Below are 16350 nucleotides of genomic sequence, written 5' to 3'. Positions count from 1 at the left end.
GTGTGACCTCCACATGCAACCCCGAACTAAACAATTAGCATGCTCTTTGTGTATGTGCGAGATGTGCACGTATGTTCAGATATAACCTTGAGGGAGGGTAGGAAGAGGGGGTGGAAGTGCATGTACTGAGCGGCGGTGTGAAATCTCCCAGCTCATAAAGTATAATCAGCACTGAAGGCCTCGCATCAGAATGACTAATGAAATCTGGCCGGGGAGGCTGGTTCCCCTTTTAGAAACACAGCCTCTCGGAGGAGATAAGGCCAAAGAAAATAGTTGTTTCGCTCTTCTCTTATCTGTGAGAACTGCATAATGTAATCTGACTCGCTGGCGTATCAGATTCATCACTCTGTCTAGCTAAAGAAGGAAAGCGGACTGGATGAGGGGAAGTGACAGAAAATAATGACTAGTAAAAAAAAAAAAAAATTAAACAGAAAAAAAATTATGTTTGCGACTAATGATAAAACAAAGAAATAAGTTTGCCACTGTGTCAGATCTCAGCCTATCATAGCAATCGCCAGATGTGGCACCGAAACGCCAAAAAAGGCAAATAGATTTGTGGATATATCATATCACAGTGCATCATAGCAGTCCCCAGATACTGAAATTAAATCTCAAAAAAGGGCTTATTTTGCTACTACATCACATCACAGCATATCAGATAAATTGCAAGACGCTGAATGCAAACACTTCAAGATGAAATACAGCAGGATTGCGACTGTATCACATTATGGCATATCATAGCAATCTCCAGAGACTTCGCTGATATGGCCAAAAATGAAGTAGGGTTGTTACTGAGCTACTATTTTTATATATATTAAAAGTATGCTATTTTGACAAAAATTATAATTTCTATACCAGTAGGCTTTCATATTGCATTTTCCTAAAATGTCTCGCAGATTATCGATGCGTACTCCCCAATAAACAAGTAAAACATTAAGACACAGGTGTGAAACCCGAGGCCCGGGGGCAGATCTGGCCCGCCACATCATTTTATGTGGCCCCCGGAAGCAAATCATGCGCATCAACTCCAGTGATCCTTGCTAAAATCTCTACCAAAATTTTTAATTGTCATACAGTACATGTGTATATCCAGTTGTCCAAGACAAGCAGAAGCGTATTAACAGTCCAATTTCTTATTGGCGAAAACATCGAACTTGGCATTAAATATGGGTTCTCTATGCCAAGTGTCTCTAATTTTTCCACATACCATCGTTTATCATCACCTTCTAAAAGTTTAACGGTATCGGGCAAAACTCTGGGCTTCATGCTATAAGACATTTTCATTTCATCTCAACGGACTTGGCATTGAACAATGCTTTGTTTGACCGCCGGGTGTTTCTTCATTGCATATAATAAATAATGTTAAACTATTGCAAGCATTTTTTTGTTGCAAACGTTTTTTTGTTGTTACAAACTGGCCTTTTTTTTGTTTGTGCAATAACTGAATCCTTGACTTCTGCTAGAGTCGGCTGTCATGTGTTCATCACTGTTGTAATCACTTCTGTAGCGCTTCTCCTCGTTGGGGTAACAGTGAAAATGAAGCCTATCCCATCTGACTTCAGGTGAGAGGCAGGGTAAATCCTGTACTGATCGGCAGCCAATCACACAGCACAGCACAAACCACTGCTGACATTTACTTTTATGGATAATTTAAATGTCCTTGATGGACCCAACATGTAAGTTGAAAGATGAGAGCCAGCCAGCGCAACTGCAGAAAACCTACACAAGCATGGGGAGGACATCCTACTCCAGAGAGGAGGACTCAAAATTCAAAGATGGAACGGTGAAGCAGGTGTGCCAAACACTAGGTCACAGTGTTGTTACTGTTATAATCGACACTGATGTCCCCTGATGATTTTTTTGTTTTGTTTTGTTTATGGAATTTTCCATCTGCAACATTGAGCAACCATCTTATTTACAGGTTTACTGATGGCCTCATCATCAGCCAAAAATTATATTTGATTGCTGAAAAGTGCCCCGTCCTCAAATTAACCCTCCTCATATGCCATTACGTCTTCCCTAAATTCGCCATTCCTCAATTACCCCTTCACTTTTATTTGGCCCTTTTTTTCCCAATTAGGATGCAAAGTAGAAGCGCTCCCAACATGATGGCCATTCGTGCATAATATAGGCGATGATCAGCAAATAAATGTAGCGGGAACGCAATTTGGTGATGCCTCGATCAAAACACAGTGCCCCACATTAGAAGTCTAATGAAACAGTGCAAGTACTGTAAAGCTTATTTACAAGTGTGTGTCCTTGCATGTATCCTGATGAAAATGCTTGTCTTTGAAGCTTCCTAAAGACAATCCCCCAAAAGTCATTCAGTAGCACTCTGGAAATATAAAAAAAAGATTACGCTCCCAACACCAGTTTCACTGATTAACATGAAATTGGGTGGGTACGTCTACAAATGACATGAAAAATTCAATAGTACCCACACCTGAAATTGAAGGGAAAGTTAGCCATTTTGGTTTGCAGCAGCCCTTTTGAAGTTGAGAGTTTATAGTTGAATAAATACTAAGTTTTGAAAACAATGCATAATCCTCTTTATTAACTGTGATTACAATATAAATCCAAATAAGAGATTTTTTCTCCCCATAATTGCCCAGTCCTACAGACTAACATCGAGATTAGCGGAATTTCCATCCTATAAACCGCAACTTTTTTCACGTGGTTTCAACCTTGCAGTTTATGCAGAGATGCGGCTAACTTGTGTATTTTTTCTAACGGCCGCAAGGGGCACTCAAGCGGAAAAGGTACAAGTGAGACCGGTGGAATATATGTGCCGAGGAGGTGATTTTTACCGGTATGTTTTTTTTATAACCGGCCCTGTTAGCGCCACGCTAGCGTGTTGCTGCTTTGTTACTGCCACATCTCTAGTGCTGTGCTACCGTGTTACTACCGTGTAGCTGCTGCGGCAGTTTTTTTTTTTTTTTTTTTTTAAACAGCCCTGTTCATGCTACCGTATTGTTGCTACGTTAAGCTAAACTAAGGTATTAAAACTTTGAAAACTCTGTCTACCGTCTTTCTTTGTAAATATCTCATATTCCAATGTGAGTTTTAATGTAGGCACTTGCGGCTTTTACACAGGTGCGGCTTGTGTATGTAGCAAATGGTATTTCCTTTACAAATGTACTGGGTGAGGCTTATAATCAGATGCGCGGCGTAGGCTGGAAATTATGGTATTTATTTCCCTATAATCGCCCAGCCCTATAGACTACTTCAGAAATCTTCAATTGCTAGCTACTGTTTTACTAACAAAGTGCCATGGGATGAGAAGAGCATTTTTTGTGACACCTGGTGGCGTAGTAAAAAATAGGTGAGATTTTCAGCAAAAGGCTACAATCCGCAGATAAAATAAGCAAGTGAGCTTGTGAAAGGTGAACCACAACTAGCTGGGGGTTGACTGGATTCCTTTTGTGTGTTTACTGTAGACTTTGATGACTCCTTCTCCTTGAACACTATCAAGCAGAGATGTGAGATGATTTCCGATGCCGTTGTTGTCTGTCTTTGTCAGTATATCTGATTACCAAAGACCTTGTTGTGTCGTCTGGAGAACATTTCCAAATGGGAGGGAGTGGAAGGCTTGGAGGACAAGGGGGTAAGGCCACTCTTTTCTTGGGGGTGGAGATCACAGAGCCTCTGTGGAGTGGACCTAGTCTGAGCTCAATGAAAAAGCCTCACTGACGAATTTGCAGGACTTTCCTCTTTTTGTTTGGAAAACAGAACGACAAAGAAATGTTCCTGGGTCCCTCAAGCCATCTTGACTTGCCTTGCTTCTTTAAGGCTTTACTACACTGCCCGTAGCCCCGTCCCAGCCGCCCGTAGCCATGTCCCTGAGAGACCTAATTGATATTCCTGAAGCGGAGTCGGAGCTGTATCTAGGGTTCACCTTAGCCATTAGTGAACCCCGCAGGGCTGTTTGCATTATAATCTCCGATTTAGATTGGGTATTGCCTCGTTGTCCTTCCCTTGAGGCTGGGCCGTCTGTGCCGGAGGCTGCCGTTGTGATGGAGGCAAGCCCAAATTAGCCCCCATTCTCCCATCCCCCGCCTTTGAAGTGTAAATCTAAGCTAAGGGTTACAGGTAGCAAATTTGTGCCGGTGCTAATACATTAGATGAGCAATGTCATGAATAAGAAGGGGATTTCAGGGTATCTGTGTATGGATTTACACTGCAGTGTGCTCTCTCCGGTTTTTAATGGCAAAATCACATTTTCTTTTTTTTTTTTTTTTTTTTTTTTTACAATTTCCATGTGCATTTCAAGTGTATCAGAAATGGCTGTGTTTACAAGGGCAGAACACATGAAACAATCTGCATGCACAGACACTTAAAACTAAAAATGCGTAACTCGTGTCAAAACTGGGCAGCAACAATGTGGAAGTAAATTTCCATGTATCTATTTTTTATACCTTATTCTGTTCCGGATCATTTGACTGGTCCCGGAAGTGTACAATAAAATAAGTATTAGACCCTTACCCCCAATTGATTTGGCCGAGGGTAAACTCGGCATCAATCTATTGGTCATCATTGGGAAATATTTTGTTCATTTATTTATAGACACACTTTAAAAATAGCCCATTTGCAGATTAACGTAAGGGGTACTACAGATGTTAACATTTGTTGTTTAAGCAGACACCAGTGTATATATGTCATCAGTTTTTTGTATTTTGGTGATGTCCAGGTTTAATTGATGGGGTACAGTGGAACTCTAAATTTTTACGGCTCACCACACTCACAGTTTGTTTTTTTTCCTGAGGGGGGGGGGCACCCCTTGTTTTTTGGCTGGAATCTCCCTCTTATTAAAAAATTTCAGGGGTTTAAAAGTATTTTTTTAATGCAATTTCATTGGGCACCATTTGTTCACTGATATTTGCTATTGGGGGTCAGGCCTAGTCCCTATCCCCTCCAATATCTGTGTTCATGAAGCGCTCATATTCGCAGATCACTTGGAAGAGCCTTGCAATTCCACTGAAGAGCTGATTCTATACTGCTTTTTCAATTTATGCTGCCATGACGCATATCTGAATTCTGATATTTGAGAGCAAAATAATAAAAATGAATTAATTAGATGAAATTGAAAATGGGCCGCTCTGGTAGGCCTCTTTCAAATTTGGAAACAAGTCAGTGAAAGGTCAGTGTGACAGATAAAAGGATCAGATATACACTGTAAATGCGAGCTTTGATATCAAGGAAATGTATTTGGAGCACCCGTAGAGCTATTATCGGCAGTTTAGTGTGTACAGCACAAAACGCTGCCATCACAAAGTCATCATTGGAGCAGAATCAATACTTATTGTTTAATTTTACAAAAAAAATAAAAATAAAATGTGTTTTGCTAGTTGAAGTCGGCTATAACAAGTTTAGCTCTGACCAACTGATCAGAGGATGGAAAAATGCTGACATTTTCAAGGCCCAACTTACTGGCCTTGTGAGGATTAATTTAAAATCTGATTGGTTAAAGAAACAGTCCCATTGCTAAGAGATTTTGAAGTTACATTCGCCAGCATTGGGGATTCTGAAGGAAGTTTGACATGAGAGCACATAGCTGGAATCTGATTTGACAAAAAAAAAAAAAAAACCTTACTTAAATCCAATAGAAATGCTGCAAAATGAAGATAAGAGAGAGAAGAGAATGCCTTGTTGGCCGTGGCTACCTACTAGTGTTGTAGCAGTACATGCAATCATTATGATTTTTGTGGAGAGTTCCCACATGGAACATATTATTTGATTTGGGACAGGAAGTGTACGGCAACAGTCTTATACAATAGCTACAACATACTCAAGGAATATACTTTTGACAGTATGTCAAACTTGTTAACTCCTTTGGACCAGGATCATGTAAATGTGAATTATCAGTGAGGCAAGACCAAATAAATAAATAAAGAAATGCGATGGCAAACTCCCAAGGTCACCATTCCCTCCCCTATCCTTACACTCCAGTCTCGACTCTTTTGTAATAATGTCCCAATAAAGGAAAACACTTTTTGACAGTATTCGCCACCACAATTAAATAATATTATTCCAAAAATATGTAGTTTTTGTCACATTTCCACTGAGTTTCTCGCTTTCTTGAGAATCCATCTAATTCCAGTAAGAATAGCAAAGACGTAAGCAGTGCAATGCGTCCAAAACAATCTCATGGGAACAATCAGGACAATCTTGGCTCGATCATGCATTGGAGGCCCCAAAGTGAGTCTCAGTGGTGCTATTTAATTGACTAAACATTAGGTTACTGTACAAAGCAATAAGGGTGGGGTCAGTCTTGGGGTTTTACACGGGCCATTTTGCAATAATGTGTACTTTTGGGCAGGAGATTATCTTTTCTTACAAGTTCCCAGCATTCCTAGCCTTTTATCTCCTTTTACTGCCTTTCCGAAGTTGAAATCGAGCCATTGCACATGTTGACATCATGGCAGCAGAATCTCCATAGTTCCATTCACTTTTTGTTGTAATACAGCAATATAACGCTTGCAAAAATATTGTAACATTTTGACATTTGATATACATTATACTTGTTGACATCATGGTCAGGCAAGTTGTAACATATTTTAACCTGGTGGTGACCATATGTTCTCTCTGAATTACAAAACATTTCTAGCAGGGATTTTTTTTAATCTTTCACGAATCCATTTACACAGTTGGACTGCATTGCTGCTCTCGCTGAGACTTGCTACATCCATTGGCTATCTTTTGAGTTGCTGTAAAGGCCTTCCTGGAATCCAACTCAAATATAATTCAGAAAATAAAAAGTAACATCTAAATGTAGACACTTTAATCCCAAGTGAGAAGCACAAGCCAGCTAAGGACTCACATAATATACAAAATGAATTCCTTGAAACATATTATATGGAGGCACTTTGAACATCTGGTTAGCATGTCTGCCTCACAGTTTTGAGGACTGGGGTTCAAATCCGGCCTCACCGGTGTGCTAAGTGCATGTCTGCGTGGATTTACTCTGGTCCCCTCCCATATCCCCAAAACATGCATGCATTGAAGACGCTAAATTGTCCGTAGGTGTGAATCTTCATGCAAATGCTTGTTTATATCTGCCCTGCATCTGGCGGGTGACCAGTACAGGATATACCCGGCCTCATGCCTGCAAATCGCTGGTATAGGCCCAAGCACGCCTGTGACCCTAGTTGGGAATATCTCTTTCTGGGGATAAGTGGTACAGAAAATGATTGAATGGATATTATGTGTATTTTTATTCTTTGTTCTCTTTTTGTTTTCCTATTATGCTTTTAAGTTGTTATAATGCGGTCTAAGTGACACTGTTTCCTTTCATACTTTTAAGGCCTTATGATGTGACACGGTTTCCTCTAATGGTCTGGGGTCCGTGTGACGCAAACTCTTTGTCTCCTTTGTTACACGGAAGTCTGCAATGTTTCAAGGATTACCTGTATAAGGACGAGAAAGACGGACAACGGGGCTTCTTCTTACGACCTTACCACTGTTCTGGGAAACTACGCTCCTCTGAACACTAACCACATGGACGCCTGCTGCCTTTCATTTTTGGACTTGCTGACTTGGAATACCCGCTGGGATGAATATTTGCTTGTTTGGGAACCCTCGGTCAACATTGCTCACTATTTGCCGTTGTGGCTCAACTACTCTGTTCTTGAACGCCTATTTTGTGTTACCAATTCTATCGTGTTTGTGTTGTTTTGATGCGTATGAGATTAAATTGTCAGAAACGCAATACAACTGCCTTTTTGCATTTTGCTGGTTTGAACAAAGGGGATGTGAGTCAAAATTCACATAATATTTAATCGGCAAAATTTGTGTTGCAATCAATATTGTACAATTTCTGATGTGTTTACGTGGCACCGTATTTCAGGGTCCCACAGTTCCAAATGCGGTAAAGTAACTCTATAAACTCTTGCTTATATAGAGCTACAAATTACAATTAAGAGAATAATATTGTGATAGATCCATTCATTTCATTGCGTTTGCTCTTGTTCTCATTACGGGCACGGGGTTTGTTGACGACAGTATCTTGGGGTGGCCACAGGTCACTCAAACAACCATTCACTCTCACATTAACACCTATAGACAATTAAAAGTCGTTAATAAATTTAACATGCATATTTTGGGGATGTGGCAGGAAGTCAAGAGTATGCAGAGAAAATGCCAGACAGGAAGGCCAGAGCAGAGATTCAAACCCCAAACTAAACATGCTCACCACTAGTACACTGTGTAACCCTTTTAATCAAGTCACATATAATACAGTATATTGGATTTTCAAAGTGACTTGGCCAACACTGGCTTTCAGAAGATTTGCAAACAAACCTAGAACATTAAAGCAGTTTTGTGTGCTCATTCTTCATAAAAAAAAAAAAGTCAGCTTGAATTTCATTTAAGAGAGATCACAAGGTCCATTTGAACGCATAAGAGTTATCTTACGTGCTGAGGGGCGTTTGTACACCGGCACGCAGGTGCCTGATGACTCTCCTTGAATGAAAATGAAATTAATGCAAAGCAGGTGAGGACTTCAAAAGGGTGCGGACGTGAGCGGAATGGTCTCAAGTGTGTTTGCAATCACCTGCTCGAGACACCGCAACACTAGATGGAAGTAATAAGTGGCTATTTGGTGCCAGAGTGAGCAAAGCAGATGAAACAAAAAACGAACTGGTGGCGTCACGGGAAGGGTGCCTTTGCGGTGCGGCCATTGCCACCAGTCTCTTTTCATAACAAGCACTGTTGAGACAAGTGATTACTTCATTCTTTTCTTCTCTTTTACTGGCAGGCATGTTAAGGAAAAAAAGATTTTAGCATATCTCATCCTTGAATACACCAATTTTGCTTTGGCCTTGTGTGTTTTTATCGGAGCAATGGTACTTTAATTCAATTGTCTGGACGTCTGGATGTCTGCTTCTTACTTTCACTGCTAGTTACGACACCATAAACTAAAATGTTTGGCTTCACTAAAATTGGCCAAGACAGGAAAACTCTGAAGTTATAATATAAAAAGGATTGGTATTAGTATGGCGGACAGGGTAAGGGACAAGTCATATAAGCTTGCCCGTAAAATGTTCATAATTTTCTCCTGTATTGTCTGATTTTGGAAAAAAAAAAGCAAGTGCAAAGACTATTCAAAACTCTCACGAACAACCCAGGCAAAACATCACTCCTCTCCAACATAAAATGATCTCCGTCTCCAGGCAAGATGAATCACTTTAACATGTTCCCTTCAGATCAAGGGTGTCAGTCATTTCACTCACTGGAGTTAAGGTTTCCGTCAGAGGGTTGCTATGAATGTGACCAGACAAATGTTTAATTACATTATCATACAACATATTCACACAAAAAGGATAAATAAGGATAATAGTTAGTTCTACTAAATGTAAAAAATGATTTTGTTAACAACAACAAAAAAAACTTGCAATTGGTCAACTTTCCCAATGACAACTTGCAATTTTCCATCACATTTTAACTAAAATTCATGGAAGTTGACATATTAGCCTCACCTCGTACATATGGCCTCTTGGGTTTGACACCCATGTCTTAACGTGTTTTACAAAGAGTGCAAAAACTTCAACTGTTTACCAGTTGAGGCTAGGTTCCATTAAAAAAAAAAACATGAATAGGTAAATTTGAGGAGCGAATCACTAACAGTCAATGGTACACTGTATTGTTAAATTTCTCAGTAGTGGCTTCAGACAAGTGCCATTCAATCGCACTCTGGGGGAGTAGGAACGAAACGCTACAACAAAGCCTAAAGGTAAGCAGAGCTGCATTGAGTTTTGCTGGCTGCACACAGAGAATGGCAATGGGAACACGAACAAGAGGCCAAGGAGGTCAAGTCCTTTAGTATGCCAGGAATCTAGAATGGAAAAGTACCTTGGCATACAATAACAAGATTTTTTTTTTCAGAAATTAAAACTCATTCACTGCCAGCCTTCCCAGTAAATGTATACATTTGAGATTTATATATATAGATAGTTTCCTTTTAAAACTGTCGATGGCAGTATTAACACATTCAATGCAATAATGGTGCCTCAGAACAACTGCATGCAACTGCATGTTACTTCATGTTTAATAATGACAAAGGAAACATGACCGAAAATACTGCTTGCATCAAAATGTTTTTTAAATTAATATTTTCAGAAGATTGCAAACGGAAATAAATACTGAGCAGTTCTCTGATGTGAAAAGACATTTGTTTTTCACAAAGCTCTCTGAAGTGTAGAATTATGAATCTTTGAACAGAGTACATTTGGTTTGTGAGGGACAGATGATATAAGGAGTTGACTGTCACCATGGGAATGAGTCCACCAACGTTAGCTCACTGTTACCTACACGCAGACTGACTAGTGCACTGTTTACTTGTGCGACTATGTATTTCAACTTTGTGGTCACGTTTAAGCCAGGAGTTGACTGCTAGCTAGTCATCATGGAAATGAGTTAGATACTGTAGCTTAGTGCAAGCTAAAGGCTTAATGATTAGCGCACAAATTAGCTGTGCAACAAGCATTTCAATGCCATTATGTAATAGTGAGTGGGAATGTCACTGCCCGGTAGCCATTGGAAAGAGTCTGCTAAAATGAGCTGCTCATGCTAGCAAGAGGTGTAAATGAGTCAACTAATGTCAGCTGCTAGCGCTAGCCACAGGCTGACTGATTAGTGTGCTAGTTTGCTCAATGACAAAACATTTCAGTCCCATGCTGTCACCAAAAGTTAAGTGCTCGCCACTAGGGCAACATGAGCTTCTAATGACGGGCACATGCAAGTTTTTAAAAGAACAAAAGAAAGGAGGGCACAACATGACAACTTATTCTTCCTCCCGTCAGTCCCTCATTTATTTATGTTTTTAAAATGTTTATTTTTGTATTTCATTGCTGTAAAGATGTCACTTCAAGTGAAAGCTGATAAGGTGGTTGTGAAGTCAGCAAAGATGAAAGTCATTGGCTGTGTCCAAAACCAGTCACTAACCACCATATACTGTACTACATAGTTGTTACACCATTTTATAGTGGTGTCTGAAGGGTTGGTGATCAAATTCAGTGCCCTATACAGGGCCCACAAAATTTCCCACAAAGAATTCCACAAAGTAGTGATCAACCTTCATCTACTGAGAATCAAAACTCCATCAGGTCGTGTATGGATAGGTTTCCACTGACGTCACCACCACCCTTAGACCAACTGGATAAATTAACGATAGAAAAAAAACTTCATGCTTCACCTATCACCTGTGTCCCCTGACCTCTATAACACACAAGATGGCGTAATTGGAAACCTATCCATTGGCAGATAGTTGTGATGAATAAGCTTGGTATATAGTTCACTATATCGTTCAACTCTACATGGGGAATACGGAGTAGCGAGTGAGTAAACCATTTCAGACACAGTGATGAAGTCGGTGTGCGGAGTGCTTGAGCATGATTTGTAGCCGATATCAGCTGTTGTATGAATGTGCATTCTCTTAGAAGTTGTGGTCATAAATACACTGAAGGGCATAAGTGCCTGTGTCATCCTTAACCACATACAATATGAGGGCATTACAATATGTTCTATCATTTTATTATTGTTTTACTCCCAATCAAGGCAAATCAACAACTTAAACTGAACTGAGAGTAGACAACTTTGAACATTATTTAATGATAAAATAGACAGGGGTTGACCGCATGCTATTCAGAGGACTGAGCCCCCTAATGTTAGCTGCTAAAGCTAGCCATTTGTGAGCTTTTCTTTTAAAAACTTGTGAATGCTTCTCCTCCTTTTGGATTGTTACACACAAAAAGTAGCCTAAGAAAAAGCAGATTTTCCCCCCAATATCAGGCGACCTCAAGGACGCTGTCATGAAGTGAAGTTCCACCATTGCCTCATTCCCTTGCCCTACCCTGGGCTCTCATCCCATTTAGCACAGTCGCTCCCATTAAAAGTGTTCTTTTCACCGTACTTCTCAGTGGTACGACGTGACAACGCACACGGCAGCAGAAGCAGCGGAGGCAACGCGCACACACGAAAAAAAAAAGAAGGGAAGAAAAACTCAGCTAATCCCGCTGGAATGTTCCACTGACAGCATCTCAAGACGTTCCCAATCTCTCTCGCAGCCATTTTCTTTTGCAGGGGGAAAATCCTCTGGGATCAATCGGTAATTAAGCACAGAGAGAAGGGGGAAACAAAAAGCCTCGAGCTGTATCACCAGAAGTAAAACATCTACAGAGTATCCTTAATTGCTAAACGAGAAAGAAAAACAAGGCTTTGACATCCACGAAAATAAGCTTGACAAACAGTAAATCCCTCTGAAAGAAATGCCTACACCTTGATGAAGCCAACATCATTAGGAACGTGTGAGAAGTGGAAAAAAAACAGAATTTAAAATATTTTTCTACTAATCTTACACCTTCTCTCGCTAATTCACTTCAAATTGAAACATACAGCAACAGTATTACAAAATGAAACATTTGTGATAATTTACAAGTTGTTAACGTACTATGGCTCAAACAAAATCAGAGTTTTGTGGGGGCTACATTTTCAACCTTTGAAAGATCAGATGGACATTTTGTGTATTTTCTTCTTTATTTCATAAAATTAGCCTAAAATGCCAAAGCACTACAAAGACTGACACATTTGTTCCTGGGAATAAATGTCCTTGAAACATGTTATTTTTCAACCCACACTTGCCTCAAATAACAAATGAATTTAAACTATTTGTCAACTTTTTCCATTTAAAGAATACAACAACGTTTCACACCTTTTACTGTGTTCTGCAAGGGTGTCTTGCTTCTGAAATAACTTTTCATACAGATTAGAACAGTGTGACGCTATTGCACATGTATAATCGTGTGTATGTAAAAAGAAAGTGTTACTATGTGGTGCGGCGTCTTCCATGCAAGCACGGGACACTGATCATGTTGAATTGAGGTACTAATGCAAAAATTACGTGTTCTTATATTTGTCCACCAGGCGGCACCACTTTTGCCTTTCACGCTTCTACAGTTTTCTACAAAATGATAACCACATCTCAGTATCAATTTTGGATCATGGCTTGAGTGCAAAAATTAAGCTTGTATGGTGTCACCTATGCCCTCTGCAAGTATTCAGGAAAATTTCACACCCTTAATTTTCCACAAGATTCCCTCAGTATTAAAATAACTACTGTTGCAATTAGGACTGGGAATCCCTTATTAGTGTTGGATAATGGTGTAAAAAATGGGTGTGAATGAGTGTCTTCACTTCATAAGTATTATCTCTTTAAAATTCAACAAGCTGCTTATAAAACTACTTTTAGTCAACCTAAAAGTCCATAAGACAGGTTTGCTACATATTTTGTTACATCCACCGAGCCTGAAATCCTAAGAGCAATTCTTTTGATTTTGTTGTTTTTCAGTTACCAGGATTACTGAAAATCAAATAAAAATCATTTCAAGTGAAAATTATTGAAACAAAAATGTTATAAACTACCAAACTCAAATCTTGAAATTTCAATTATGTCTGGGTTTCAAGTTTAAGTTATTTTGGTGGTGCAGTATTCAGCATTTAAAGCATGCAATATGGCTGTCTTTTATTGATTTTTACAAATGATCTGGTTCTGAAATGTGAATTCTGTGTGACTAGTGACGTTGGATATTGGTGTGACTCAATGATTATGATTATTCCAAACTTGATGTGGGTTTTTTCTTCCCTCCTGACCAAACGTGCTAAAGGTCTGTGTTTTTATGGGACACCAAGAGAATGTTAAAGCCAGGAGGAATGTTGTCCTTCCTTCCTTGGCTGTGTGACATCACGACATGGCAGTGGCTTCCAAAGAAAACACCTCCCAAACTGCTGACTTTGATAACACTGTGAAGGATTGCAGTTTTTTCTGTGGCTGCGTGAACTTCAGCGTGTTTCTAATCCCACGTGAGCGTGTCGACTAATGACTATTCTCTCCAAAAATTTGTACAAATGAAGATTCAGAGTATGAGTAGTAAGTCTTTGATGGGGCTCAATTGAATCTCAACTCATGGGCTCTGGGGGTGTTGTGTGTGTGTGTGTGTGTGTGTGTGTGTGTGTGTGGTGTGTGTGTGTGTGTGTGGTGTGTGTGTGTGTGTGTGTGTGTGTTTGTGTCACTGTGTGGTGAAAAGAGGTTGTTTGTGTGATTCTGTGTGTCAGAATGTGGGAGGAGGCTTTTCAACATGTTCACAAGTTTGATTTGCATCTAGGTGGTTGTACTGTATTTGCAATGTACTGTTATTGAAATAAAATCTTACATAAAATTAGTTTTATACATTTTGTATAATTCTAATTATTATAAATATGTATTATGCATATCCATTTTCCAAGACACTTATCCTCACAAGGGTCTCAGGAGTGCTGGAGGTTTATATTATAATTATATTGGGTTATTACTGTATTCTGATTACATATAATAAAATTGAAAAATCTCTGAAGATTCTCTTAAAAAGATTTTTTTGGAGAAAGAAGTCATGTCATGTCATTATCCAAGCCGCTTATCCTCACGGGAAAGCTGGAGCCTATCCCAGCTAGATTCAGGCGAAAGGCCGACTACACCCTGAACTCATCGCCAGGCAGTCTCTGGGCTGATATCAACACCATCACTGAGCGGGAATCGATCCCACGATGGCCACACCAAAAGCAGCCGTGTGTTCCACTACACCATCAGTGACTCGCTGGAGAAATTATAAATGTATTAATACCTAGATACATTTAGAAAAACACACAAAACAACATTTTCTTGCAAGGCATAAAGTCCACTCAAATATAACAATTTAAAGTAACAACCCTGTCATTACTGATTTTAGTAATATTCAACTGCATTTTTTTGTCACAATCTTGGCATACATTTCACTTAAATGTAGCCTGTAACGGGAATCTTCCGTTATGTGGTGGCTCTGTATTAACACAACAGGGCACTATATATAGTACAAGGAAAACAAATGGGTAAGAGACAAAGACAAAATAATATAGGAATGAGTAAGTAGGGTCTGGTGGATCTACAAGTACAAATACTTAGTGGGCAAGCGTATGAGGAAATAGTTGAACAATTTAGGGACATTGTTCCTAGACGTACAATTACACGGAATTTAGGGATTTCCTCATCAAGGATCCATATCATCATTAATAGGTTCAGAGAATCTGAACAAATCACTGCATGGAAGTGGCACTGGATCAAAAACCGATGTCGGTGTGTAAAAGATATCAACACATGGGCTCAGGAACACTTCAGAAAACCAATGTCAGTAAATACAGTTTGCCGCTACATCCTTAAATGAAACTTAAAACTCTACTATGCAAAGCAAAATCCATTTATCAACAACTTGATTAATTTGAACATGAAATGTCTTTGTAGCATATTCAATGAAAGATAGGTTGAACATGGCAGCATGGTGATCTCTGCTAAAGCGTTGGCATCCCAGTTTTGAGGATGGGGGTCCAAATCCTGGCCCCGCCTGTGCAAAGTTTGCATGTTCTCCGCATCCCTGTAGCTTTTCTCCGGGCACTCCGGTATCCTCCCACGTCCCAAAAACATGGAGACTCTAAATTGCCCCTAGGTGTGATTGTGAGTGAGACTGTTGTCTGTCTCCTGTCCTGTGATTGGGTGGCAACCAGTTCAGGGTGAACCCTGCCTCCTGTCCGATAACAGCTGGGATTGGCTCCAGCACCCCCTGACCCTTGTGAGGATAAGCGCCTCAGAAAATGGATGGATGGATGAACATGATTTGCAAATTATATTCTGTTTTTATGTTTAACACAATGTCCCAACTTCATTGGAATTGGGGTTGGACAAGCACAGCGTTGACACAAATACCAGTATCGGTGAATCTCTAATAATTTTACAAAATTACAATTGCATGGAGTGAAAGAGATGTTAAATGTGAGGATGTAAAAACATTGTATTACTCCATACAAGTGCTCCTCAAAACGTCAACACAAAAAAAAAATCACACCACCTCAAAAAATATTTTGCACTTGTACAAGTACAATTGCCATAGCTAACATTAATATCCAGTCCAAAAAATATTGTATGAGGTTTTGTTCCTACAAAGCCCATTTAGTCTATTCAAGTTAAAAACTGGTGTGCTAGAAAAGTAAAAAAAAAAAAAAAAAAATTGTACTTTATGTTGTAAATGTTAGACACTTTAATACTATTTAATTCAGTGATTTTTCTACATCAACCCTGCATATCACTTACCTGTACAATACAGTGGATTTAAGTGTGCACTGGGGTCATTGTCTCTGGTGTCCAGATACTGTTTTTTAATGAATGCCCAATTAAAGACATGCAAATTGCACATGTAAAGTACTTTTCTTTTGTAATGGGTCAGATTCAGTCAAAGGAAAAATGTACTGTATTTGAGTCTGATGCTTCAAAATATGTCATATCGTAAAAGTAACTTG

Source organism: Syngnathoides biaculeatus, chromosome 3, assembly GCF_019802595.1.
Source record: "Syngnathoides biaculeatus isolate LvHL_M chromosome 3, ASM1980259v1, whole genome shotgun sequence".
Taxonomy (NCBI): Eukaryota; Metazoa; Chordata; class Actinopteri; order Syngnathiformes; family Syngnathidae; genus Syngnathoides; species Syngnathoides biaculeatus.
This window is presented reverse-complemented; position numbering follows the sequence as displayed.